This window comes from Maniola hyperantus, chromosome 16 (assembly GCF_902806685.2).
Source record: "Maniola hyperantus chromosome 16, iAphHyp1.2, whole genome shotgun sequence".
NCBI classification, from domain to species: Eukaryota; Metazoa; Arthropoda; class Insecta; order Lepidoptera; family Nymphalidae; genus Maniola; species Maniola hyperantus.
The window spans coordinates 3,050,432-3,064,187 of NC_048551.1; the positions used below are offsets into that span (position 1 = coordinate 3,050,432).

General features: G+C 33.6%; 1 protein-coding gene and 1 long non-coding RNA gene across 4 annotated transcripts in view; one reads left to right on the forward strand and one right to left on the reverse strand.

The window, feature by feature from the left end:
* Nucleotides 1–4,964: 4,964 nt before the first annotated feature.
* Nucleotides 4,965–7,965, reverse strand: LOC138403450 (uncharacterized). Of its 2 annotated transcripts, XR_011237710.1 has the most exons (3): nt 6,891–7,939; nt 6,384–6,569; nt 4,965–5,108 (listed from the first exon to the last, which is right to left on the reverse strand). It is a non-coding gene; the product is annotated as an uncharacterized lncRNA (long non-coding RNA). The 2 variants fall into 2 exon arrangements; XR_011237709.1 differs by having other exon boundaries at nt 4,965–6,569; nt 6,891–7,965.
* Nucleotides 7,966–8,725: 760 nt separating this feature from the next.
* PCB (Pyruvate carboxylase) overlaps nt 8,726–13,756 on the forward strand; it is a 38,748-nt gene continuing 33,717 nt past the window's right edge. The window contains exon 1 of one of the 2 annotated variants that reach the window (XM_034976955.2): nt 8,726–8,775. The gene's annotated coding sequence lies outside the window, so the exon portion shown is untranslated. Of the gene's footprint in view, nt 8,776–10,639; nt 10,695–13,756 lie in introns of those variants that run through there. The other variant, XM_069503987.1, reaches the window with a different exon arrangement.

The following is a 13,756-nucleotide window of genomic DNA, read 5'->3' on the forward strand; positions in this document are numbered from 1 at the left end:
GGCGATTGTCTAAAACCTGCATCAATCATTATTACAATCTCAATTGTTCTGATTGGCTGAATTTGTGCGATTCTTGTTGCAACAATGCATTGTGGCCAATAGTGAGCGAGCATTAACCAATCAGAGATGATTGCGATCGTGACATTGTAGCTGTCAAACAACCGCGGTAGGGCCGCAGCAGGCCGATTGCCGTAAACTGACATGTGACATCGCAATAGAAATATCCTTAAGAATCGTGATCGTTACAGTTGATAAATTTGCTATCGCGGACGACTAATGCACTATATCGCATTTGGTCATTATCGACATTTTGATGACGTATTGGTAGCACGGACCTATTTATAACCCGACTAAATCGAATATCTATGGTAATCACTTGGTAATCTAGCAATTTACATGGACATAACAGTCTCCTAAATTTGGCTACGTTACTTATTACAAATAAGTAGTTGGTCTGTGGTAACTATTTAGAACCCCAGACCACAAAGTACAATTTTTTGTTGTTTTTCCTTAGTTGTGCCTTAGTTTACGCGTTTGTTTTTTGTGATTAATTCTGCAACTTTGCTTGCTCCTCGGACTCCGGAGACTTAGTTTTTCTCACTGAACTTATACGCAAATGCCTGGGCACTGATTTGCCTAAGTATTGGGACCCTTATTGACGGACTGTGGCTGCTTGGAAGTTAGAACTCGTAAGTTAACAAACGTTATCATTCAATACAAGTAAAGGCTCTCAGGCGGGTTTCCTCACGATCTTCCTTTTCCTTCACAGCTAAGCAAGTGATATTTAGTTGTTACAATGGTATTAAACTCCGAAAAGTTAGAGGAGTTTTAACAGCGTTTCATAAAGTACCTATTATACAAATTGAGTCCATTGCTACTGGTGGTTATGACTTCATAGTAAGTACCTCCACACTACAAGTGCTTTCTCGAGTATGTTTCCTTATGTATCTAGAGCTGCCTAAAACGTTGCTCTTCATATGAAAGTTTGGATGTTTCTTACTCCTTCGCACCACAAATATTTAAAGAAACAATTTGGATTAGCTAAATTAGTAACAAAGTTACCATATACACTGATTCTAAAGTCTTCGCAGACAACGTCATACCTAAACAGAAGCTGGTAGTGCCTAGTGGTATAGATTAAGGAACACAGTCAGTGGTCACTTACTCAGTTATCATAATTTTTTTTCAGGCAAAGGTGATACAGTGCTGCATTCATTTCTTCATCCTGACAAAGATATGGATTGGGATATGTTGTGAACTCGAGCTCTTGGACCCCGTGCAGAGGCAAATAAAATAATGAACGGTGCCAGATTAGATTTATAAGAAGCAGATGGTGATATAATTAAAATGTCAGAATCTAATCTACTTTAATAAAAGAATACATAAAAAATCATCAAACTGTTGTTTTATTTGCCTAAATAATTTAAATTCCAAAGTAATTTCCAAAGCTAAATCAATTAAATCAGAAAATGATTTGACTTTTGGACATTACTTTGGGGAATAATTTTAGAAGTTCCCCGAAGAGCCTAGTGGTTAGGATGTCCACCTCTGAATAATTGAAGGTTGGGGGTTCAATTCTAGGTACGCATCTCTAAGAGTTATGTGCGTTTTAAACAATTAATTATACTTAACTTGATTTAGCGGTGAAGGAAACATCATGAGGAAATCTGCATGCCTGAGAGTTCTCCATATTGTTCTCAAAGGAGTCAAAGGTATACTATTATGTTCAGCCTGTCGCTGGCTCACTATAGAGTACGGTTCTCTTGAGTGTGAGAAGAGTTTTGGCCATAGTCTACCATGCTGACCAAATGCGGATTGGTAGACTTCACACACCTTTGATAACATTTTGGAGAACTCTCAGGCATGCAGGTTTCCACACGATGTTTTCCATCACCGTTAAAGCAATGATATTTAATTATTTACTTAAAATGCACATAACTGTTCTCCAAGAAGTTATAGGTGCGTGTAAAAGTAAAAAGTACTCTGTGATTCTCATTTCTCAGTGTTAGTATACCTCTATATTTAATGTACTCTGTGCATCAAACCTACTAATGAAAGAGTCATCACATATTCTTTTAAAAGTACTTATGAGACTTGTATTAATCTAAAAATGCTTTTATACTATTATACTAGCTTCTAAAATTAATAATTGATTTCTTATCTAGCAGAAGAATTACTATAGCATTTTTTAATCCCTTTCATAACTTTATTTTAATTAATATGAGTAGTAAAACGATTTGCGGATAGCTTATGTCACTGATAAAAACACCTCTCGAGTTGTTTCAATGAAAACCTCATTTGACGTAACATTTGTCGAGGTTCTTATATGACATCAAACTTCAAAACGCGTCCGCAATAGCATTTTCAAACAATAAATTTTATCGATAGTGTAAATGAACTGTCAAAACATTTTTTTGTCCACATCTATCCTTTGTGGACTGTCTCACCGAACCGTGATAGGAAAACCATATTTTGACATTGATGCTGTCATTAAATGATAGATGCAGTCGATTCGCAATCGGCCCGCAGGTCTAAATCTAGTGCTATCCTTTTCTGCAAGCAATATTATGAAAGGGATAGCAATAGATTTAGACGTGTCATTTTAGTTTAGTTTAGAGATTGTGTACAATGGAATTAGCCACAATGTATATTTTGAATTAGGAATATAGGAATAGGGTGGGAATAGGTGATTGTTTCCACAGTCCACAGGTTTTGGGTGTCTAACTCATAGACATAAAAGCTCATAGAGATGGTAATCATCAAGGTCTAACTACTGTTGCGGTTTGGTAAGTTTGGTTGTGGTCACCGACCAGAAATTTGTGGTTTGGTTCATTGGTTCATACTTCATATGTAAAAAGTACTCTGTGGTTTTCAGTTTTAACTTTTTTTTTGGATAATGATTTTATAAACAAAAATTTATTATTTTTTAACTGGATTTACAGCTCTGGGTTCTAGCCCTTCTGAACCTTTACTTGCACAAGAGTACACAGACCAGTAACAAGGTGACAAGAGTATGAATTTGTTTCTTGTTTGAGGAAGTTTCAGGGCGAACGTTCCATAAAATTTTCATAGATGGCACTGTTCACTGCACCCACTCAAAACGAAAAATAATACCTATATCTATATGGTTTAGCCAGAATGCCAGCATTTTCGTTGCCAACTATTCCAGCATGCTCTGGTACCTAGCGTAGAACCACCCGGTATTGGGCCAGGGTGTCTCTTTAGTTTTCAACCAGTCTTGAGTTAACAACCTCAGAGGACAGAGCTGAAAGAGCTGCCTGGCTGTCCTTATGTTTTATTGACGTTGTTGCAGGATGTTTTACGCACAAATTATTATAGCGTACCTTCACTCAGACATTACTTTTCGTTTTTAGTGGGTGCAGTAAACAGCGCTATCTATGAAAATTTTATGGAACGTTCGCCCTGAAAGTTCCTCGTTCACTTTATTCACAGATACTTATTAAATAATGTTCGAGAGTCCACTCCAGAGCTTCCCTATAGTCCTCTAGGCTCTTCATATACTCTACAGACAGTCTGTAACTCTGTGAGCACAGTCTGTGATCGACTCGGCGTTTTTGGCGGGAAACGCGAAGTGCGCTTTTTAATTGAAAATTGTTAAAAATATAGTTTTTGAGTGTAAATAGTACATTATTTTGTAAATAGTTTTCGTTAAACTGTGGTACAATGCCGTCAGATAGTGACGGCTGTGATTTGGAACCAGCAGCGGGCAAAAAGAGGAAGAAAATGCAAAAGGAGAAACCCTCTGAAAGTGATGGTACAAAATACAAACCATTTATAAAACCAGGGTATCGCCGGGCGTACGGCGATACTAGTACCAATTCAGAATTCCCTGTATACGTAGAAAGCACAGAAGATATCAAACTAGGAAACAAAAATCCCCTAGTGGTATCCAAATATTTTAAACAAGTAAAAGGTGTAAGTGAAAGTAGGCGCATAAACGCTACTAAAATTATGCTTGTCTTCAAACAAGCGACAGCGGCTAATGACTTTTTGAAGCACGAGTGCCTTTCAGTTTATAAACTTCGAGCGTTCATCCCGGCGTCCTCTGTGGAAAGGGTAGGGGTGGTTAGGTTTATTCCAAAAGAATCTAGCAATCAGGAACTATTCAATAAACTCTCCTCGGAAAGTGAAGTAATAGGTGTAAAGAGATTTTTGAAAAAAGTGGGAGAGGAGCTAATTCCTCTCTCCACTATCAGTGTAATTTTCAGCGGTACTAGTCTACCGCAGTATATTTATTTGGACAACTGGAGATACAAAGTTTTCACTTATGTTCCTCCTTTGATGCAATGTTTTAAATGTATGAAATTTAACCATTATGGGAAAATTTGTAAAAATCAGCAAATATGCTCACGGTGAGCTGGTGAGCACCATTACAAGGACTGCACGACGGATACACTGAAGTGCAGCAATTGTGGGGGTGCGCATCTTGCAATATCAAAAACGTGTCCTGTAAAGGCAGCGAGAATGGAGAGGAACAAAAAAGAAACCTACTCAAAAGTAGTTCAAATAAGTAGTGCGAGTTTCCCTCCACTCCCAAAGCCTCAGAGCCCTCAGACATATGAAAAAACCAAACTACATACTCACAGCCTAAGCAAACTACACAGACAAAGACAGAAATTTCACACAATGATATTGTAAATAACTCTAAGCTTTTAGGAGCCATAGTAAACACTTTGGTTACAATAGGGAACTCTAATAATATTAAGACTACTAATCAAATCAAAGAAACATTTTTAGAACATTTAAGTAAAATATAATGGATTCTCACCTAACTATTGTGCAGCATAATATCCAAAGTATTAACAATAAGAAACCCTTGGTTAAAACATTTTTGGAACAACATAATATTGATATTTTGCTATTAAATGAGACCTGGCAAAAAAATACAAGTAATCCTATTAGATTTTCAGGATATAATTTTGTAGGAAAAAATGCAAATAATGAACATGGTGGAGTAGGCATTTTATTAAAAAATACATTAAAATATAAAATATTGCCAACACAATTTTATCAAGATGTCCAGTCCATAGCAATTTCTCTAGAAACTAATATAGGTTCCGTGTCGATTCTATGTGTTTATTGTCCACCTAAAAATAAAAATAACAATTATTGTAGAATTAATAAACTTAAAAATATTATTGCTAGCTTACCAAAACCTTGTATAGTCTCAGGAGATTTTAACGCGCATCATATTGCTTTTGGGTGCAATTGTACAAATTCAAGAGGCAAAACATTGTTTGAAATTTTTGATGAACATGACCTATGCCTGTTAAACACAGGTGTATCTACTACAGTACAAAGACCTAATGCAAATAGCTCTGCTATTGATGTGACAGGGGTGAGTCCCGTACTAGCACCTCTATGTGAATGGTCAGTAGGTGACGATCCTTTGGGTAGTTACCACTATCCAACATTTACAAAATTAAGCCTAGTTCCATCTAAATATTCTGTCAATGACAAAGTAGAGAAATTTCTATTTCATAAAGCAGATTGGACCAAATATTATGCAAAATCAGAGGAGTACTTTAAAGGTATATCTTTTGATGAAAAAGATCCTTCACAGTCGTATGATAAGTTCTGTGAAGTTTTAAATACTCTTAGAAAAGAATTCGTTCCTTATGTAAAAATTGAAGGTCCTAGACTTTTTAAAACTCCTGCTCCTTGGTGGGATGAAAACTGTGAAGTTGCTGTTAAAAATTCGAGAGAAGCTTTACAGTTATATAAAAGAAATGGGTTGATGGAAAATTACATTAATTATAAACAATTGGATGCACAAAAAAAATTAATAATTAAGGATGCTAAGAAAAATAGTTGGTACAAGTTATGTTCAACATTCAATAGATATACTCCTATTACTCGAGTATGGAATTATATGAAAATGTTTAAACGTATTAAAAACCCACCACAGCATAAAAATGATGTATGGATTCCCGATTTTATTTCAAAATTTAAACATGATAACAATAACACAACGTTAAATACCTCTGTTTTCGAATTTAATAATGATTCTGACAAGCATATGTTACTTTTAAAGCCTTTCACTTTTGCAGAATTTAATATAGCACTTAAATCAAGAAAAAACTCTACACCCGGCTTAGATAACATTCCATATATAATGATTAAAAAATTGCATAAATTAGGTCAATTAGCTTTACTTGATATATTTAATAGGCTATGGGATAATCAATGTGTTCCAGAGAGTTGGAAGATCCAATGTATAGTACCGATTTTAAAACCTGATAAATCTTCATCTGATTGTAATTCATACAGACCAATATCTCTAACATCATGCATAGGAAAATTATTTGAACAAATGCTGAAACTGAGATTAGATTATTTTACAGAAAAAAATAAATTATTACCTACATTCCAATACGGTTTCCGAAAAGGAAGAAGTGCTAATGAGAGTTTGACATCATTTGTATCGGATTTAAGAAGCTGTAAGTTATCAAAAGATGCTGCAGTATGTGTATTTTTGGATATAGAAGGTGCTTATGATAATGTTGATTTAAACCAGATTATTACTTCTCTTCATGAAATTGGCATTCCTGGAAAAATGTTAAAATGGCTATCAAATTTTTAAATAACAGAAAGTTTTATGTTAAGTATAATAATATACTTCATGGACCTAACTCAACAAGTAAAGGCCTTATGCAAGGTGCATCATTATCTCCAATTTTATACAATTTATATACCTCTCAAATTGAGAAATATGTAACAACAAAGGATGTAAAAATTTTACAATTTGCAGATGACTTGTTATTATATAGTGTAAATAAAAATGTAGAAATAGCTGTAAATAATGTTAATTCAGCATTGACTCAGGTGCAAAATTATTACCAAAACACTTTAAAATTAAGTATTAATACCTCTAAAAGTTCATGCATGGTATTTGGTGGACCAGTAGATGTAAACATTAAATATAATAACTTAGATGTTCCAATTGTAAGAAATAAGAAGTTCTTAGGAGTAATTTTTGATACAAAACTAAAATTCGATGCTCACATTAACTACATTTGTAAAAATGCATTAAAAGCATTAATCTTATTAGATGTTTAGCTGGTACATTTTGGGGTTCAGATCCCAAAGTTTTGACTTTGTTGTACAATAGTATGGTTAGAAGTCATTTTGATTATAGTTGTCTTGCGTATATGCAAACTAATCCATCGTTGTTGAAAAAATTGGATGTCATTCAAAATATAGGTTTGAGAATAATAAGTGGAGCAATGCGGTCTACACCTATTAATTCAATGGAAGTAGAAACATGTATCCCTCCTTTGCCGGTGAGACGTGTTTATTTGGCTGAAAAGTTTTGTTTGAAGCAACTATTCGCTAACTCTAACTTGGTAAACAAATTATTACTTCCACAGGATTTATTAAAAGTTACTGAAGCATCAATTGAAACTCTACAACCTACAGCGGAAGCACTTCTTTCCGGTAAAGGACCTACTATGTCAATGATTATGACTTATATGCATAGTATTGCTAGTAAGATAAATGTGAATGACGTTTGGCCTATGTATGATTGCCACTATGATGTAATAAACCTCGAAAATAGAATACACATCACTGATATTAAATCCAATTTAGACTTCCTATTGTTCATTGAAGAAAATTGTAAAAATCATTATAGGATATATTCGGATGGTTCTAAAAATGAGAACTTTGTAAGTTCTGCTTTTTATGATTCACAGTTAAAAAAATGTAGATCATATAAATTAAACTCTGACTGCAGTGTGTTTACTGCTGAATGCGTGGCCCTGTTCAAGGCATTGGAATATATCAAAGAAGAATTAATGTTTAAAATTAATAACTATGTTTTAATAACAGACTCGAAAAGTGTTCTTTTAGCTATAAATAATTTTAATTTTAGTAATTATAAATTAGTTTATATTATTTTCCAAATTAAAAATGTACTACTTAATTTACAACAAAGGGGAATTAATATAGAATTTGTTTGGGTACCCTCCCACAGAGGCATAACAGGAAATGAAGTCGTTGATTCTGCTACAAGAAAAAGTAATTTTTATGAAGATTGTTCAAGTAGCATCAAGGTGCCATTTACGGATTTATGCAATACAATTAAAATAAGACAAAAGAAATTGTGGAGTGAAGTGTGGGATGTGACTAATAAAAATAAAGGAAAATGGTATGCGGAAATTCAAAAGGAAATACCAATACAACCATGGTATTTCAAAACGAAGTGTGAATCTAGAAAATTTACATCATTAATGAATAGACTGAGATTTGGTCACTGTCTGGTGCCAACACACCTGAATAAAATAAAAATACTAAACAGTAAAAAATGCAACTATTGTGATTATGAGGAGGCTGATGTTAATCATATGATACTCAAATGTCCAGCTTTTGGCATACAAAGACTTATATTAGCCAGTGATCTAAACACTATAAATATGGAACAAAAACAAAAAATTGATTTTCCCCGCCATGTAAAGGACTTGTTGTGTAAAACGTCATATTTTAAGTCTATTTTTAATTATATAAGTAATACTATAAATAAAGTGTAAAAACGTTAGACTAATTAGTTATAAGCAATTTTGTATTTTTAGAATAATATTTAGTTATAAGCAATTTTGTATTTTAGAATTTGTAAATTTTTGAAAGGCCTTAAAGGACTGTTATCCAGGGCCGTAAAATAAATTATAAAAAAAAAAAAAAAAAAGTCTGTGATCAGTTGTCAAAAAGTGGTTGAAAGTGGCGGGTTAGGATTTTTTTACATATTTTTATTTTAAGGTAAGTGAATGTATTTGTTTATTTATTTTAAAATTACGTTTAAATTCACTAAGGCGTAGTGAATATGTAAATTGGCATGTATTTACCAAACTGTGGTATTTGCACATTATGGGTTGCCACACATTGAAAAAAATATTGTAGGTAAGTATTTAATTACATAATTTGCAAAATAATCAATTAATTAGGTGCTTTCCGGTTTGCTTGATGTAAATAAATAATAAATTAGTAAGTATTTATTACTAGTATAATATGTGTAAGGCCTAAGGCCAAAACAGAAATAATTTAGTTAGTTTGTATATTTCATACATTTATTGAATTTAATAAGATTACACAACAGTATTATTAATTAGTTTTGTAACTTTATTATCAAAATTATTTATTTATTTACCAAACCTAAGGGCTAATTTTTTAATCGTTAGATAACCTAACTTTGTATAAAAGTTGTCAGATTTTCTATACAAAATAAAACTGGGGCAAAAATATCAGATTATAATCGAATATAAAAGATTCCTTGGTTCCGAGTCATAATTATATTTGGTGACCAAAAAATCTGCCCTTATGAAAAAAGTTTTATTGGGTAGTTACTTAAGTAGGTACCTACTTACATTACCTAATTCTTTTTAACTATTTGAGGTACCTAACCATATTTAGCTTTGGCTAGGTTGTTTAAGTATCTTCTTGTGAATTAGATAAGGCTAGCTTTAAGTTTCATCGTATTTTTTTCATTAAAAAAAATTAAGTATATTACATGTGAGTAATATGTATGATTACAGATTATTTTGTCAAAATTTTCTGTATGCACTAGAAGCACTTAATATTTTTTGTTGAGTTTTATTTTAAATAACTCATGCTGTACCTACAATTATTTATTTTTAAATAATTATTTTAAAAATAAAATCTGAATTTTTTTTTGAATTTGTATTATTTTAATTTTACTGTAATTAAAATATTTTATAATATATTCTATATTATTGTAGGCAGTGTGGCTGCATGGAGTGCATGTTACTAATTTGTTACTAACTACCTACTGCACACATTTAAAGAAGGTCATTTTATATAATGTTACATTGCATGATTCCTGAGTGATCATTGCCTTTATCTTCATTAAGATCAAACTAATAATAACTTCTTAACTAATGAGTTATTGCATGTCTTATTAATACATGTGTACCTACTTACCTTTTAATAAACCTCATACAGAGTAGACTGATATATGTGGGTGTTTATTTACAGTTAGACAATTATAGTTAAGAACCATAAAATGATCCTGAACATTAAGAGCCACTATGTTAGAATTTTTACTCTATCAACAAGATAATCTGTGTAACTTAAATGGCTATCAGTAAAAAGGATAATAATATGTAAATGATTATAATTTATATAATTTCATTGATAGTTCCAATAAAGAAACTTCAAACACCTTATTTGTAGAAAAAAACTATTTAACATGGTCAACATTTAATCTATGCATTATAATATTATTATTTGAATTACTATGATGTATCCTAAGGCAATTATTTTTTAAGGCTCAAAAGGCCTCAAACTTTTTATTATATCTCTAGTTAGGTACCTACTCAATGTTATACACCAAAAATTTGCTAGTTCGAAAAGGATTTTGTAATTTGATTATGACCCTGATCTGAGGTTAAATTAGGAAACCTAGATCAGCTTGCTTAGTAACTGAAAAATCCTCAAAAGCTCTCTGTCGTGAATATAAAGCTAAGTGATTATAGCGAAGCTTAGCACTAAGCAGAGCTGGATTACGAAACATACCTCTTGCCATTGAACTCCCTGATAAGCAGCTTAGAGGTCGCTGTGACCTGTTTTATTACACAAAACCAAATACATAACAAAATCGTCAGTGTCGCGCCGGTCGCCGCTTAGTGCGGACGTATTTAGTGTCGTGTGTCTAAAGTTTCGTAAGGAAATTTTTTTTTTACTAAACACTTTATATACAGTGTAAATGCATTACTATGTTTTTCATACGTTAATTTTATGGCTAGTCACGTGCTTGACCTTCAATGATAATAACGAATGTTTAGTTAGTATCATCTTATAAGGCAACGTTATCTTAACACAAGTCGTATTAATTAACTTTATATGTATATTTAAGTAAATTGTGCGTAATTGATATAATGTTTTGAATTATTTTTCTGCTGGGTATTCCCAGTAGAATACTATAATAGGACTAGGTAGTTACATACATAAAGCTCGATCATCAATTTGTAACTAAACTAAAGATCAAATTGTACCTATTAACTATCGTGTATATTTATTTCGCATTCTTGTGTTGCTCATCAGGAAGCCGGCTAACCTGGAAGGGGTATGACAGTTTTTAATAAACCCATGCCCCTTTGGTTTCTACATGGTATCGTACCATAGTATATGTAGTGCGTTACAAGTACACTTCTCTGAAGGAAATAAAATATAATGAGGTAACACTCATCATGTTATGCAAAGACATGCTTCTCCTCATACTAATAAATTACCTACTATTAATTACAGTAGAGAACTTAGTGATTTATTGAAGAAATTACTATGCTAGGTATGCATCGAGGTCGGGGTCTGCGATAAGGATAAAATTGTCAATTAAATGAAAAACGAAACAATGCTATCGTGTCGTAAATCTTTATCGTAAATTACTATCTTAGAAAGTAAATTAAAAATTAGTAACTACAAACGACCTATAGTGCGCGACAGGACTAGACGGCAATCGGGGTATGAAATCGAGCAAAATCTATGAAAAACATTTAGGATGAATCAAACGAGTCGTATCATAGGAAGTGGCTGTTCAGAGCTGTGGCAGAGTGCAAGACCGTTGGTGTACGCAGTATGGACAGTGGAAGTCCCTACAAGAGACCTGTATCCAGCGGTGGGCATCTATCAGTTGACGATGATGTTGACATTAGAATCAACAAAGTGTTCAAGAGAATATTTTGTAAAGATTATCATGTTGTAAGTTAATCTGACCAGAGCGATGAATTCTATCTGGATGGTAGATTCAAATAGATTCTATGGCAAAGTGCAATTAAATGAATGGCATGTAATAGCACTAATAGCAGTCATAAGTGGTGTACACAGTCTACGCTGTACATATGCAGTGTACACTATATACCGAAATTGAAGGGACCGGGTATTTTAGTGCGTTATATAGAGTTTTGGTTAAACGGAAAGTAATTTTTTTTTTTAATGAATAACTGGTTAGCAATAAAACGATAGTTGGAAGTACAGTAGGTAAGTAAATACGTGCTAGGCAATTACATTAAACAAATGAACACATTTCTAATAATTGTGCGTACGAAATATTTACGATTCTATAGGTATCTACTGATATATCGTGTCGAATCGTGTTTAAGGTCAGTGAAATAAATGTTTATGGAAATAATGACGTGTTGTTTCACTATTGATAGTGGTTACGCTATATAGAATGTTTCAATGTAAGGATAACATTGTAAACCAAACGAACCTTAACAATTTCTACGTTTTAAGGAGTTTTAGTCTTTAACCAGCGTGTGCTTCCCGTCCTCACCTATGGTGCTGAAACGTGGACACTGGTCAAACGGCCTTGTTCACAAATTCAAAGTCACTCAGCGAGCTATGAAGAGGGCTATGTTAGGAGTTTCCCTGCGGGATAAGATCCAAAATGAGGAGATTTGCAGGAGAATCAAGGTCACCAAGCTGAAGTGGCAGTGGGCAGGTCATGCCTGTCGTAGAGGCGATGGCTGTTGGGGGCCTTGAAGGGCCTTGCGTTTGTCAATGATCTCAAGTTGTAAGAAACCGATTAGCGGTTGCAATTAGCAACTCATTATTATTTATCGGTAGCGGTTTTGGGACCCTTTACATGATAAAATTTACATTCGACAAATATTTGATACCATGGGTTCGTGTCGAAAGATGTGACATGGAGGTTTGGGAAACAAAATAACTGCATATAATAAACATTTAACTTATTTCATGGTCGTCACATTCAGGGCCGGATAACTCGTACGGGATCGTTGGCCATAATCGGTATCCAATTACCACAGGCATTTTTACGACTTTATATTTTTATTTTTTACCACATCCAATCCCTCGATCTTAGAATGTATGATCACAAGTATAGTAGAATTCGAATATTGGCGCACCAAATAATCTGAAATTGCAGAAAAAAAACTAGACGAGACGATCACTTGCATCATGCGTGTCTTATGCGTAGCGTAGGCGTGAACTGATAGCCAAATGATTTGATAGGGAAATTATAAAGGCATTAGATAATGATCCAAGATTACATTCTTTGTTTGTTATCGTAATTGATTAAATAATTAATTGAAATGCCACGCCCGTAATCGGATGAAATTGTATTTTTATTCATTTTCCCTAATACTCGTAGTTACCGTAGTCAAGCTTTCTTAAGTTGTAATAGGCCGCGACAGGTCAAGATGACAAACAGGGTATGATGTACACCCGCAGGTCACCCGCGCTCGGCCGCACCGGGGGCTGTGCGGGTTTGCGGGGCGTTCCCTCCCCGATTACCATCTCGATCAATCGCGTGCTATACCTACTTTAGGAAGCTTTAAGCCAAAACCTTTTTGAAAAGAAGTGAAATATGAGCAAAAGGTGAAAGGGGTTTAGCAGAAAATCCGGATAAGGCAAAACCGAAGCTAATTTCCGAAATTATAAGTTTCCAGGTTGACCGAGCTGGAAATCGAATCTGGGTCCTATCAATTATGACCACAGCACCGATAGGGCGTAAGCATCAGAAAAACGGCATTGTCATCCATTCTTATCGGGTGATAATAATCGTATAAACTTGGTTAAAGACTGTAAATAGGTACTTGCTAAACTATTTACTACATATTTACGACTAAAGGACAATAACTACTTATGTAATCACCTACATTAATTGTGTTTGAATCAGAGGACACTATAATAAATACTTATTTATAAACACTTATTTTCCTGATGTTAAAACTTGTTTTCCCGTAATGTCAATAACTTACTA